The sequence below is a fragment of the Lactuca saligna genome, chromosome 4, assembly GCF_052625555.1.
Source record: "Lactuca saligna cultivar CGN05327 chromosome 4, ASM5262555v1, whole genome shotgun sequence".
NCBI lineage: Eukaryota > Viridiplantae > Streptophyta > Magnoliopsida > Asterales > Asteraceae > Lactuca > Lactuca saligna.
In genome coordinates this window covers 85,941,167-85,955,225 of record NC_136420.1, presented here as the reverse complement: position 1 = coordinate 85,955,225, position 14,059 = coordinate 85,941,167, and positions in this window count along the sequence as shown.

Genomic DNA, 14,059 nt, shown 5'->3' with positions numbered 1-14,059 from the left:
AGGGTATTAGGCTGAGAATTCTTGGACCAAGACCCAAAATGGATTGGGCTTAGCTATTGGATCAAGTTTTGGTCTTGCATGAAGCTATTTTAACTTGATTCTCAATGTATGAACCTATGAACTCAAATAACATTGTAGTTTGAATTTCACTAATTTGATGTCGCAAGGTTACATAGAGGAAGTTTTTGTACATGAATCACCCTCTTAACCCTAATTTTGCTAGTTGTGACATCATCCCCCTGTTAGAGGGATTTTCGTCGCGAAATTCGTTCGAGAGTAGACCTTAAGTACTAGAGAAGAGATGGGGGTACTTTTGCATCATCTGGTCTTCGCGTTCCCATGTGAACTCTAGTCCTCGTTTGTCACTCATCGGACCTTCACAATAGGAATGTGACTTTGCTTTGTTCGTTTCACTTCTCTATCCATAATTTCAATTGGTTTCTCAACAAAATGGAGATTTTCATTCACCTCAATTTCGTCAAGGAGGACAATGAGAGTCTCGTCAGATAAGCATTTCTTCAGGTTTGACACATGAAAGATGGGTGTATCTTGTTGAGTTCTGGTGGTAACTGTAGCTTGTAAGCCACCAGACTAATCCTAGCAAGGATTTCGAATGGTTCGATGTATCTTAGGTTTAGATTTCCCTGCTTCCCAAAGGGTATCATCCCTTTCCAAGGGGAGACTTTTAGCAGTGCATGGTCTCCCACTTGAAATTCCAAAGGCTTTCAACTTTTATCTGCATAGCTCTTTTGTCTGTCCATGGATGCTTTTAGTCATTCCCTAATCTACACGATCTTCACAGTTGTTTCTTGGATAATTTCAGTACCTGTGTGAGTGTTGTTGGGTACCAGTCCCTTTACCAATTGTGTGTCTCCTACCTCCGCCCAACAGAGAGGTAATCAACTTTTTCGTCCATGAAGGGCCTCAAAGGGAGTGACTTTGATGCTTGTGTGATAGCTTTTGTTGTACGAGAATTCAATCAGTGGTAAGTTGACATCCTATGCCTTGCCGAAGTCTATCACATAGACCCTTAGCATATCCTCCAATGTTTGGATGGTCCTCTTACTTTGCCCATCTTTCTAGGGATGGTAGGCGGTGCTCATATCGAGTTGGATTCCAAACGACCTCTGTAGCGACTGCCAAAACCGAGAGGTAAACCTGCTATCGTTGTCCGAGATAATAGATATTGGGACACCATGTAATCTCACAACCTCCTTTATGTAGATCCGGGTCATCTTTTACATTTTATATGTTTCCTTTATTGGCAGGAAATAGGTGGACTTGGTCAATCGAACGACAATCACCTAGATGTCATCCAATCTGTTTGCCATCCTGGAAAATTTGGTTATAAAATCCATTGTGATTTGCTCTCATTTCCACTTAGGTATCTCTGGTTGTTGTAGGAGACCAGAGGGCTTTCGATACTCTAACTTAACCTTAGCGTAAGTCAGGCCCTTTCCTACGTAGGTAGCAATTTCGACTTTCATATTCAGCCACCAATATTGTTGTTTGAGATCCAAATACATTTTTTCGCAACTTGGATGGATGGAGTACTTTATATTGTGGGCATCATTCATGACCATGTCCTTGAAACCACCAAAATTTGGGGTCCAGATTATGTAGGCTCCGTCCTCTTTGATCGTAAGATTCTTGTCCATCCCACACAAGGTAGTAGGCTCCGTCCTCTTTGATCGTAAGATTCTCCATCCTCTTTGCTAGAGACTGTGTGATGCATTGGTACTTGCCCTCCCTGGGGGAGTTGAGGATTTCATGGGCTACTGTGATGCATCCATTTTAGGTTTGGGTGCTATGTTGATGCATAGGGGCATGTGATTGCATACGCTTCGAGGCAACTAAATCATCACGAAGTGAGATATCCTAGTCATGATTTGGAGTTGACGGTGGTGGTTTTTGTTCTCAAGATTTGGCGCCATTATCTTTATGGTGTTCGGTGTACCATCTACATGGACCACAAGATCTAAAGATATCTTATGGATCAGTCTAACTTAAACATAATGCTGAGGATTTGGTTAGATGTAGTGCAAGATTACGATTGTGAGATTTTGTACCATCCACGCAAGGCTAATGTGGTGGCCGACGCCTTGAGCCGGAGAGCGGTTAGTGCCTTGATTTGGGATGTGTGTATGAGGATGATTTTTGATGACCCCAGTCTTGGAGATTATCAAAGAATCATAGTTGGAGGTCATAAAGGAAGATAATTGGAAAAGTGAGCGGGTGATCAGCCAGATTTCAACCTTTGATATCGACAGTCGAGGGCTTTTGAATCTTTACGAGAGGGTTTAGGTACCTTATGCAGGCGGGACCCAATGGATTTTGATGGAGGAGGCCCACAAGTCAAGATTTTCCAATCAATCAGGGGTTACCAAGATGTATCTCAACCTAAAGCATAGTTACTGGTGGCCATGTGTGAAGAGAGATGTGGCCCGGTTTGTAGAGCGATGTTTAACCTGCCGAAAGGTCAAGCCCGAGCGCCAGCTCCCTCATGGAAAATTACAACCCTTCGAGGTTCCACTATGGAAGTGGGAGCAGATCACCATGGATTTTATTACAAAATTTCCAAGGACTACGAGGGGTTTTGATGCTATCTAGGTGATAGTGGATCGTTTGATGAAGAGTGCTCACTTTTAGCCATTACTAAGAGCTCTTCTATAGAGAAGCTAGCTGATATTTATGTTTGAGAGTTGGTGGCTCGACATGGGGTGCCAGATTCGATTGTGTCAGATCGGGATGTTCGTTTCACTTCCAAGTTTTAGAAGACGTTTCACGAGGATTTGGGTACCCGGTTACATTTCAGTACTGCATATCATCCGCAGACAGACGGCCAGAGTGAGTGGACTATTATATGATCGAGGATATGTTGTGTGCCTGGATCATTGATTTTGGTGGGAGTTGGGACTCCTATCTTCCGTTGGTTGAGTTTTCTTATAACAATAGCCATCATGCCAGCATTGGCATGCCTCCCTTTGAACTTTTGTATAGGAGGAGGTGACGGACTCCTATTTGCTAAAGTGAGGTCGGCCAGAGAGTCATGGGGAGAACTGAGATATTTCTCTAGACGACCGGGCATATACAACAAGTTAGACAGAGATTAATGATGGCCCAGAGCCGCCAAAAGAGTTATGCGGATCGACGACACTCTGAGCTAGAGTTACAGGTGGGTGATTTGTTGCTTCTAAAGATGTCACCCTGGAAGGGTTTTATCTGTTTCAGGAAGAGGGGAAGCTAGACCCCAAGTTTATCGGCTCATTCAAGGTGTTGCCTATGTGGGCAAGGTGGCTTACCGTTTGGAGCTACCAGAGGAGTTGAGACATATTCATGATACTTTCCATGTTTATCAGTTAAGAAAGTGTATAGCTGATGAGACATCTGTTGTTCCTTTAGAGGATATTCAGGTCGATCATCTCCAGAATTACATCAAGAAGCCTATGGGAATTTTGGATCGGAGAGTGAAGACCATGAGTAACAACGTATTGAACCTGGTCAAAGTTCAGTGGCAACACTGAAAAGGCTCGGAGTGGACATGGGAGCCTGAGTGTAAGATATGCAAGCATTATCGTGATCTGTTTCCTGAGGAGGACTTCGAGGTAGAAGTCTGATGTAACATCCCAAAAATACTGGCCAAAAATTTCATTTTTAATTATGTCATTTAAAACCAACAGTGTAATAAAACATCTGTAATATTACGTCATGTCAAAACCAACGTAGAAATAATCAAACATGTTATCATAAAACAATATCAGAGTATAATCCCAAAGATCTCTTGTGTGTAAAACCATAGTGTGATGCGCTGCGATCAAGCCAACTCCTTTCCTTTAAACACGAAGTACCTGAAACCAAAACAGAAAACCGTAAGCACAAAGCTTAGTGAGTTCCCCCATCATACCACATACCACACAATCACATAACATACATACTGCCAGGCATTTATGGGGTGCCCGACCTACCCGGTACGGCCTTTCTGGGGTGCCGACCTACCCGTGTTAAGCCATTCTGGGGTGCTGACTACCCACATCATGCCATTCTGGGGTGCTGACTACCCATGTCGAGCCATTCTGGGGCGCTGACTACCCTTTGGTCCTAACAACCGAACCTCGGGGACTATTTCACCCCCTACTACTACTATCACATATAACATAACATAAACATATTATCAGACATAACTGGGATGTCTGAACTACCTTTCGGTCCTAACAACCGAACCTCGGGGACTAGTCCCCTCCTACTACCTCTATCGCATAAAACATAATAAGCCAGCATGCAACATATCATCACATACTGTCAGACGTGTCTAGGGTGTCTGACTACCCTTCGGTCCTAACAACCGAACTCTACTACTATCACATACAACATATCATGCTAGCATATAACATATCAGGTAGTAGCAAACCTAGATGATATCACAAAGACAATCATCTATCATACATCTGCTACGGGTGAACCGGCATTGTGGACTTAGACCCACCGCTACTGGAAGGTAACTCACCTCATACTGCTGAAGTCTCGTAGACACAACCCCACACTGCTGAAGTCCCACAGACTTAACCCCAGCTGCTGGATGACAGATTCCCAAACTGTCAACACCAAAATAACACCCAATTAATAATTGGGTCCCAACACATAACCATAAATACATACTTGGATAATTACTACATTACCCTAAGATTGGCTTTATTCAAGTCCAAGGCCCAAACCATAGGCCCAAAGCGAACTAGGAATCAAAGCCCAACATATGGCCTAATTTTTCAAATTTGGCCCAGGCCTATATGTGGTCTTATGGCCCAACATAATACAATCATTAAGGCCCAACTATGGTCCATCTATGGCCCAATTTTCCAAATTGGGCCCAACCCCTTACATGGGACTTACCCTAGACCCATTAAATTATTTTAGCCCATATAATTATTCTTGGATGGCCCATTAATAATCCAATCATTAAGGCCTAATAGAAAGGCCCAACAATAAACCCAAGTGAAGTTAGGGTTTCACATAAAATGCCGATTAGGGTTAAGTTTCCTACTTAACCCATTAAGGAATTATTCCTCTAAGGACTTAATCCATTAAGTCCATCATTCTTTTAAATAAGTCATATGGTGAGATTGGGCTTAATGACACAATTCCATTCCAATGGCATAAAAGTGGGTCCGATAAGTCCAAGGCCCACATATCCAAAATTAGGGTCTTCTAACCCAATCGCGTGCCAACTTGTTCATTGGCTAAGTTTTCACGTAATTCAGTCCATATATATGCAAATTATCATTTCATTAAATTACAAGTGGATTTCACGGCCATAAGTTATAACCCCTTTTAGATAAATTATGGTCTAAAATAAGCCTAATTCATAAAATCAATTACATGCCACCAGCCCATTAGCTAACTTGATCACCAACCCATTAAAGGCCCAACAAGGTTCAAATAACGTACCTAGCTTCCAGGCGGTGCACAAGAGAAGTTACTCAATTGTGGTCGAATCTTCTTTCATCAGAACAGCAACCTCCACAACCAAGTTAAGAATCGAACAGACCCACACCCTGACCGTTTTTGATTCCTCAACTTCTTTCTGGCTATCGAAGAATCGAAGACTAGCACCTTGCCTCTCCCCTACTGTGTTGCTGGAGGTCCCAAGACAGTCGTCGGAGAGTCATTAGGCCAAGAAAACGGGACTAAACCCATCAATTAATCTCTCTCTAATCGAATTCACCAATGGGAGATAAGAAATCAAAGGATGAATTGAGTCTTACCTACCTCCACTACTTTGGAGAACATACGGGATTTGTCAGAGGTCTACACAATGCTGGAGAATAACGCAAACAACAACCCCACCAGGTTCACGGTATTGAGCAGATTTTGAGCTGAAGGAATGATCCCATTCTCGCTAAACAATCACCCACCTCTCTCTCTCTCTTTCTCTCTCTCTCTCTCTCTCAACTAACACTCCAGTGAGAGTTTTGACCGGCGAAGAAGCCCAACGATGGCTGCTCCTTCCTCACAGTTCTTCTTCTTTCACCTCATTCCTTTACAACTTCGATGTCTCTCACCCTCTCTCGCCGCCAGTGAACACACATATTCTTCATTCTATCTAAGGGTTTGTTCCTTCTATAACTCAATGATGCAGGTGAAGCAACAAGAGCAGGAGACAGCTCCCTTCCTCACGCTCTGTCGCTTACAGGGGGACCATATGCTTAATTTTCGCAGATAGGCATAAATAGTCCTTGATGTTTGGTCACCTTACACATATAACCCTTTTACCCAAAATTCCATTCAAGCTAAGTTTCTAAAATGTATCAAAGGACCCTCTTATTTCATAATTCTTTCAAATTATCTCCAAATTTACCAAATATCCCCTACTCTAAGAAATATTTCCAATATAAGTTGAAAACAAAAACTACAAAATGAGCCTAATTGATTATCCCTTAGCCATATGTTCAAATATTCTTCCCACTACGAACCCTGGGAGCACTCTTTAGACCTCCAAACAAATTATAATGCCAATTACACACTTTTTACTAAACTCTTATTTAAATATATAAATATATCGGAATAAAATAATGCTTAACACCCATCTTCATATTTTTGGGTTTGCCTTAGAAATGGAGTGTTACAACTCTCCCCTATTTAAATTAGATTTCATCCTCGAAATCATTCCTTACCATTCCTTATACACCCAACCACTTCTAGTAACATGGTCACCATCCCGGGCACACCCTAGCCCCTCCTAGGGTAACCGTGACTAATCTTCACAAATGCCCTACGATCCACAGGTGAACGTATTCGTCGCAACAAATTCACATTGTCTCCATTCGAAATCTGTTGTCTTGAGATGGTCTAATCCCCGATAGACCACTCGTACTGAATCATTATTGATGCATCTAGTCTGTTCATCCCTCAACTAACTACTTAACTTCTAATAACATGCAGTTCCCACCATAAACCTGGGTCACAAACACAATTACCTCTGCAGATCACTTATTCTCGGCCAAGGCTCAGCTAATCCTGCTGCGGGTGACTTGTCACTCCCCAATAACCCAACTATTCTATGCGAATATGCAACTAAAACACTCATACTATCATTGCCCAAACGTTGAAGCTGCTCGAACATTGAACTGACTGAAGCAGTATACGCTGCTACATAGCTGCTAACCAAAAGCTACCGAGACCTCCTGGGTCTCAATTCGCTTGCCAATCCTCTGAAATACTAGGTTTCCACCCGGCTGCAGAGCCAAATGACTCCCTGCTTAGTCGCCTCACACGACTTTTGAACGAAATCCTTCTCTAGAACTAGTTGCCACTAGTTATCATTCCAGTGTGTCTCTACTACTCTCTCATCTAACCGATCGGGTCCATGCGTCGAATCCTGTCATCATCAAATCCAAGACTAAAAGTGATTGCTACCTGACCAATGGTAGCCTTATCTCACACGTCCTGAAGTAGTCGATTGCTTCTCTGATCTCATAACTGTAGTGATGTCCCTACAGTCTCATTATTGGCTTAACCAGATCTAATCCATTTGGGTAAATCCAAAATCCAATCAGAGGATTTCCATATCCTCACTGCTACACCCGAACTGGTGGGTACTACTGTTCGTTTTGCGTCCTAACAACACGCTCACACTATCTACTAACCTAGTGAATGTTGCGGCTACACCCGCAGTCTCACAACATTTATCATTATCTGACTGCTAGTGAATGCTACAGCTACCCCCGCAGTCTTACAACACTTTCCATACTATCTGACTACTAGTGAATGCTACGGCTACCCCCGTAGGCTTACAACACTTTCCATACCATCTGACTACTAGTGAATGCTACGAATACCCCCATAGTCTTACAACATTTTCCATACCAAGTCAGACACGCACTCGACCTAACACATCACTGAACTAGAGTCCTAACCGGGACTCTGACCTAGTTCCCAAAACCTACTATCATGTGACCCCCACTGTATTAGTACCATACCCATGCCCGTGATCAAAGCGTCACAGTAAACCATGAAATCATCTACACCCTCTTGCAGGGTGACAATCAGTGCCTCGCACAACTGCTGTCTGAGAGTATTGAAGGCTACCTGCTATTCAGGCCCTCAACGAAAGGCCATCAACTTCTTGGTCAGTCGGGCCAAAAGAACCACAATCTCGGAGAAGTCACATGTAAATCTCCGGTAGTAACCTGCTAGACACAGGAAACTCTGAATCTCAGATGGAAACCTCGGAATCTCCCACTGCATCACAGCCTCTATCTTGGCAGGATCAACTAGAATACCCTTCTGGTTGACAAGGTGCCCAAGAGATTGCACCCCGCGCAACCAGAACTCACATTTGGAGGACTTTATAAAAAGTCTCTCCCCCACTTAGATTCGACTAAGTCTTCACTGCACACAAGAATTGAAGGATTTCCAATCCTTCTCGCGTTCTAATATCCCACTGATGACAACCTGTGCCTGCCAATGCTAGCGTTTAATCACCGATTAAACCTTGAGATCTCACATCCTCGGAAATCTCAATGAGTACTCTTGACATCCGATCCAGTATAACACCTCGATCCATCTATCATGTTGTTAGTTGAAGGTCTTAATCTTCACTCTGGATAACGAATCCTCATTCTCATTTCCAATCTTGTAGTACCACTGAACTCTAACTGAACACAACCCATGCGAAAATACAATTATCCTAAATATGCGATGGCCAACCACTTATGCATCTAACACCCGTGACTGACACTACCCTCTTCATGTCACCAGCTCTATCCTAGGAACGGTAGTGCCTTGAACTCCAAAGTTCATCCATAGACAATTACCGACCATACCTGAACAATGATAGAATCCCTGAACGCTGACTTCATTGGAGACCAATCACTCTAACCCTGATCGAGTATCCTCTAAATAATACTCCTGCATAGATCCCGAAAAAGATCCGGAATGATAACGGTACACACGAAATCCACTCCGCAAGATTCATCCCTCTGTGGGTTCATTAAGGAACCTTCGGCATGCAAGATGACATATATGATCCTTGATAACCCAAACACTAGCAGGAAACCGACCCGAGATCTAACTTATCCAAACTCATTCATAACTCCGACGCGATACGTATCCCCAACATCCATCTAGTAGCACTAAAAGATGACATACCCGCAACGTCTGGAGGAATACTAATCACCTTCTACTGACATGACCAACCCCGCTACCCTGTAGCAGACTAAACCCTTGGAGTGACAAACTCCCATGTACACTATCTTGTACGTGATGCACTGACTCTGGCCCTGCTGGCCCTTCACTTGATGATCATAAATCATGGGTCTTTTCCCGAGACCCCTTTATATACACACCTGGCACACACCCTCTTTCCAGGGTGCTCCCAAATCGATCTCGCATTTGCAACTCTTGGAAATCATATCAAGCTGGGTCTGACACCCTGTCATGCTCACTAGCTCGCTTGCCAATGGCTAAGCTGCAACAACTGGAACATCCTCTGTCCCCAAACTGGGTCACAAACTCTTCCCTGAAGCTTCTTAGATTCTCCAAGACTCTCACTGATTCGAGTATGGATCCTGTTCTTTCAGTAGTACGAGCCCAATACTACCTTCCACACCTATCCATACTTTCCTCAGCAATCCTCCCGAATCATCCAAGTCACTTCCTCAAACTGATACTCCCAAGTCTCAATCATCCTCACTACTAACTCATTGAAACATATCTTAGGCTTCCCTAGGTTCCCAAACTCACCCAGTCCTCAGCTGTTGAAAGATTCCGAGTACTTGCAACTAGCTACCTCATGAATATAGCCACATGCAACAGAGATGAGATAATCCTTCAAATAACTGACTCATCCCTATAACAGTTAGACTCAAACGAGAGCTGCGCAATAGGGTCAAATCTATCACTCTGAGATTATCCAGCCTGTGCCACATGTGACTTAGCATATTCACATAATAGCTAACTCACATTACTAACAGTCCACAAAGCACAAAGCAAGCAGCATTCAGACAATGGAAAATCTAACGATCATATTCCAATGAAATCATTTTATCCTCTAATTAGGAATCTGTACATGCAATTCAAAGGCTCATACAATCAGGCATAACTTAAACAGGCTATCCTATCACTGACTGATCAATACTAGCATACAAGTCTAAAAGCACATATAATAGACATATAAGGCATCCTCCTAGATCCTTAGCCCTAATCTAGCATGCAGTTCTCATAAGCATATCATATCATAACATCTCATAACATGTACGGATATCTTGGGGAAAACTTACTTGAGCTCGGTTGATTGCACGCATCACACACCTTGTTCTTTTCAAAGTCATTTTCTCTTTTCAAACTTCTTTTTATAAAATGATTTTACTTTTGAAAACTTTTATACCAACCCTTAGTTTGAGTTCAGACACACCCGAGAGTATGTTCGAATCCCTCAAACCAAGGCTCTGATACCAACTTGTAACATCCAAAAAATACAGACCAAAAATTTCATTTTTAATTACGTCATTTTAAAACCAACAGTGTAATAAAACATTTGTAATATTACGTCATGTCAAAACCAAATTAGAAATAATCAAACATGTTATCATAAAACAATATCAGAGTATAATCCCAAAGATATCTTGTGCGGAAAACCATAGTTGCGCTGCGATCAAGCCGGCTCCTTTCCTTTAAACACGAAGTACCTGAAACCAAAACTGAAAACCATAAGCACAAAGCTTAGTGAGTTCCCCCATCATACCACATACCACATACCACACAATCACATAACATACATACTGCCAGTCATTTTTGGGGTGCCCGACCTACCCGGTACGACCTTTCTGGGGTGCCGACCTACCCGTGTCAAGCCATTCTGGGGTGCCGACCTACCCGTGTCAAGCCATTCTGGGGTGCCGACCTACCCGTGTCAGGCCATTCTGGGGTGCTGACTACCCACGTCATGCCATTCTGGGGTGCTGACTACCCATGTCGAGCCATTCTGGGGTGCTGACTACCCTTTGGTCCTAACAACCGAACCTCGGGAACTATTTCACCCACTACTACTACTATCACATATAACATAACATAAACATATTATCAGACATAACTGGGATTTCTGAACTACCCTTTGGTCCTAACAACCGAACCTCGGGGACTAGTCCCCTCCTACTACCTCTATCGCATAAAACATAATAAGCCAACATGCAACATATCATCACACACTGTCAGATGTATCTGGGGTGTCTGACTACCCTTCGGTCCTAACAACCGAACTCTACTATTATCACATACAACATATCATGCTAGCATATAACATATCAGGTAGTAGCAAACCTAGATGATATCACAAAAACAATCATCTATCATACATATCCTACTGGTGAACCGACATTGTGGCCTTAGACCCACCGCTACTGGAAGGTAACTCACCTCATACTGCTGAAGTCCCGTAGACACAACCCCACACTGTTGAAGTCCCGCAGACTCAACCCCAGCTGCTGGATGACAGATTCCCGAACTGTCAACACCAAAATAACACTCAATTAATAATTGGGTCCCAACACATAACCATAAATACATACTTGGATAATTACTACATTACCCTAAGATTGGCTTTATTCAAGTCCAAGGCCCAAACCATAGGCCCAAAGTGAACTAGGAATCGAAGTCCAGCATATGGCCTAATTTTCCAAATTGGGCCCAACCCCTTACATGGGACTTACCCTAGGCCCATTAAATTATTTTAGCCCATATAATTATTCTTGGATGGCCCATTAATAATCCAATCATTAAGGCCCAATAGAAAGGCCCAACAATAAACCCAAGTGAAGTTAGGGTTTCACATAAAATACTGATTAGGGTTAAGTTTCCTACTTAACCAATTAAGGAATTATTCCTCTAAGTACTTAATCCATTAAGTCCATCATTCTTTTAAATAAGTCATATGGTGAGATTGGGCTTAATGACACAATTCCATTCCAATGGCCTAAAAGTGGGTCTCGATAAGTCCAAGGCCCGCATATCTTAGGGTCTTCTAAGCCAATCGTGTGCCAATTAGTCCAAGGCCCGCATATCTTATGGTCTAAAATAAGCCTAATTCATAAAATCCTTTACATGCCACCAGCCCATTAGCTAACTTGATCACCAACCCATTAAAGGCCCAACAAGGTTTAAAGAGCGTACCTAGCTTCTAGGCGGTGCACAAGAGAAGTTCCTCAATTGTGGTTGAATCTTCGTTCAACAGAACCGCAACCTCCACAACCAAGTTAAGAATCGCACAGACCCACACCCTGACCATTTTTGATTCCTCAACTTCTTTCTGGCTATCGCAGAATCGAAGACTAGCACCTTGCCTCTCCCCTACTGTGTTGCTGGAGGTCCCAAGACAGTTACCGGAGGGTCATTAGGCCAAGAAAACGGGATTAAACCCATCAATTAATCTCTCTCTAATCGAATTCACCAATGGGAGATAAGAAATCAAAGGATGAATTGAGTCTTACCTACCTTCACTGCTTTGGAGAACATACGGGATTTGTCGGAGGTCTACACAATGCTGGAGAATAACGCAAACAACAACCCCACCAGGTTCACGGTATTGAGCAGATTTTGAGCTGAAGGAATGATCCCATTCTCGCTAAACAATCACCCACCTCTCTCTCTCTCTCTCTCTCTCTCTCCCAACTAACGCTTCAGTGAGAGTTTTGACCGGCGAAGAAGCCCAACGATGGCAGCTCGTTCCTCACAGTTCTTTTTCTTTCACCTCATTCCTTTACAACTTCGATGTCTCTCACCCTCTCTCGGCACCAGTGAAGACACATATTCTTCATTTAAAGGTTTGTTCCTTATATGACTCGATGATGCAGGTGAAGCAACAAGAGAAGGAGACAACTCCCTTCCTCGCGCTCTGTCGCTTACAGGGGGACCATATGCTTAATTTTCGCAGATAGGCATAAATAGTCCTTGATGTTTGGTCACCTTAAACATATAACCCCTTTACCCAAAATTCCATTCAAGCTAAGTTTCTAAAATGTATCAAAGGACCCTCTTATTTCATAATTGTTTAAAATTATCTCCAGTTTTACCAAATATCCCCTCCTCTACGAAATATTTCCAATATTAGTTGTGACAACCTGAAATTTCCATTCTGAATAAACCATATCAAGCCAATAGATGTAGATCAGTTACAGTGAAAATTCAGACTTAGAATATAAGTTTGGCAGTTTCAGGGTTTTACACCAAAAAGGGTTATTCGGAGAATGGTTGCACTAGGATTTTGTGCAACACTGTAACTTCCATTACCCTAGATCATTAGAATCCATTCCGAGAATAGAAATATTTTCTACCAAAATATTTCAGGACTATAAATAGTTTTCTGAACCAAATTCATTCATTATTCACATTTCTAACTAGAGAAAAGCCATTTTCTCTCTGACGGATCTTCGGGTTTTTATCCCAAATTGTGAGTAACTCTTTCTTGTAGTGTTAGAAAGCTTTAAATGTGTTCATAACATAGATTACATAGCTAAATCATCCGATTTAGGAGTTTACTTCCCAAGGTGTTCTTGAGCGGTAAACTCCCGAAACCGAGCCTAGATTGTCCCCCGTGCTTAGTAACTACCTTGGACATGTATAAGAGTGTCTTAGGTACAAGAAATCAGCCAAGAAACACCCAAAGTTAGGAGTTTACGGCCCAAAATGTTCTATGGCCGTAAACTCCCTTAAAACATGCTCAAATGGTGTTTTTAAGGCACCTAAAGCTTGGACTTTATGTTATAAAAATACCCTAAAGTGTCTAGGACCTAGAAAACATAAGGAAAGCACATGTGTTGAAGAGTTTATGGCCAAGAGTAATTCTTGGGCCATAAACTCCTTTAAAGGGGTCAAATGACACCCAAAACACTTCCTAAGGCCAAGGGACAATTTGGACAAGTACCTAGATGAGTTATGGACTAGCTAAAACATTTAGAACCCCATGTTTGAGGGAGTTTATGGCCCAAGATGTTCTATGGCCGTAAACTCCGAGAAATGGTACCAAATGGTGCCATAAACTCTTCCAAATCCAAGTACAAAAGCCTAGAAT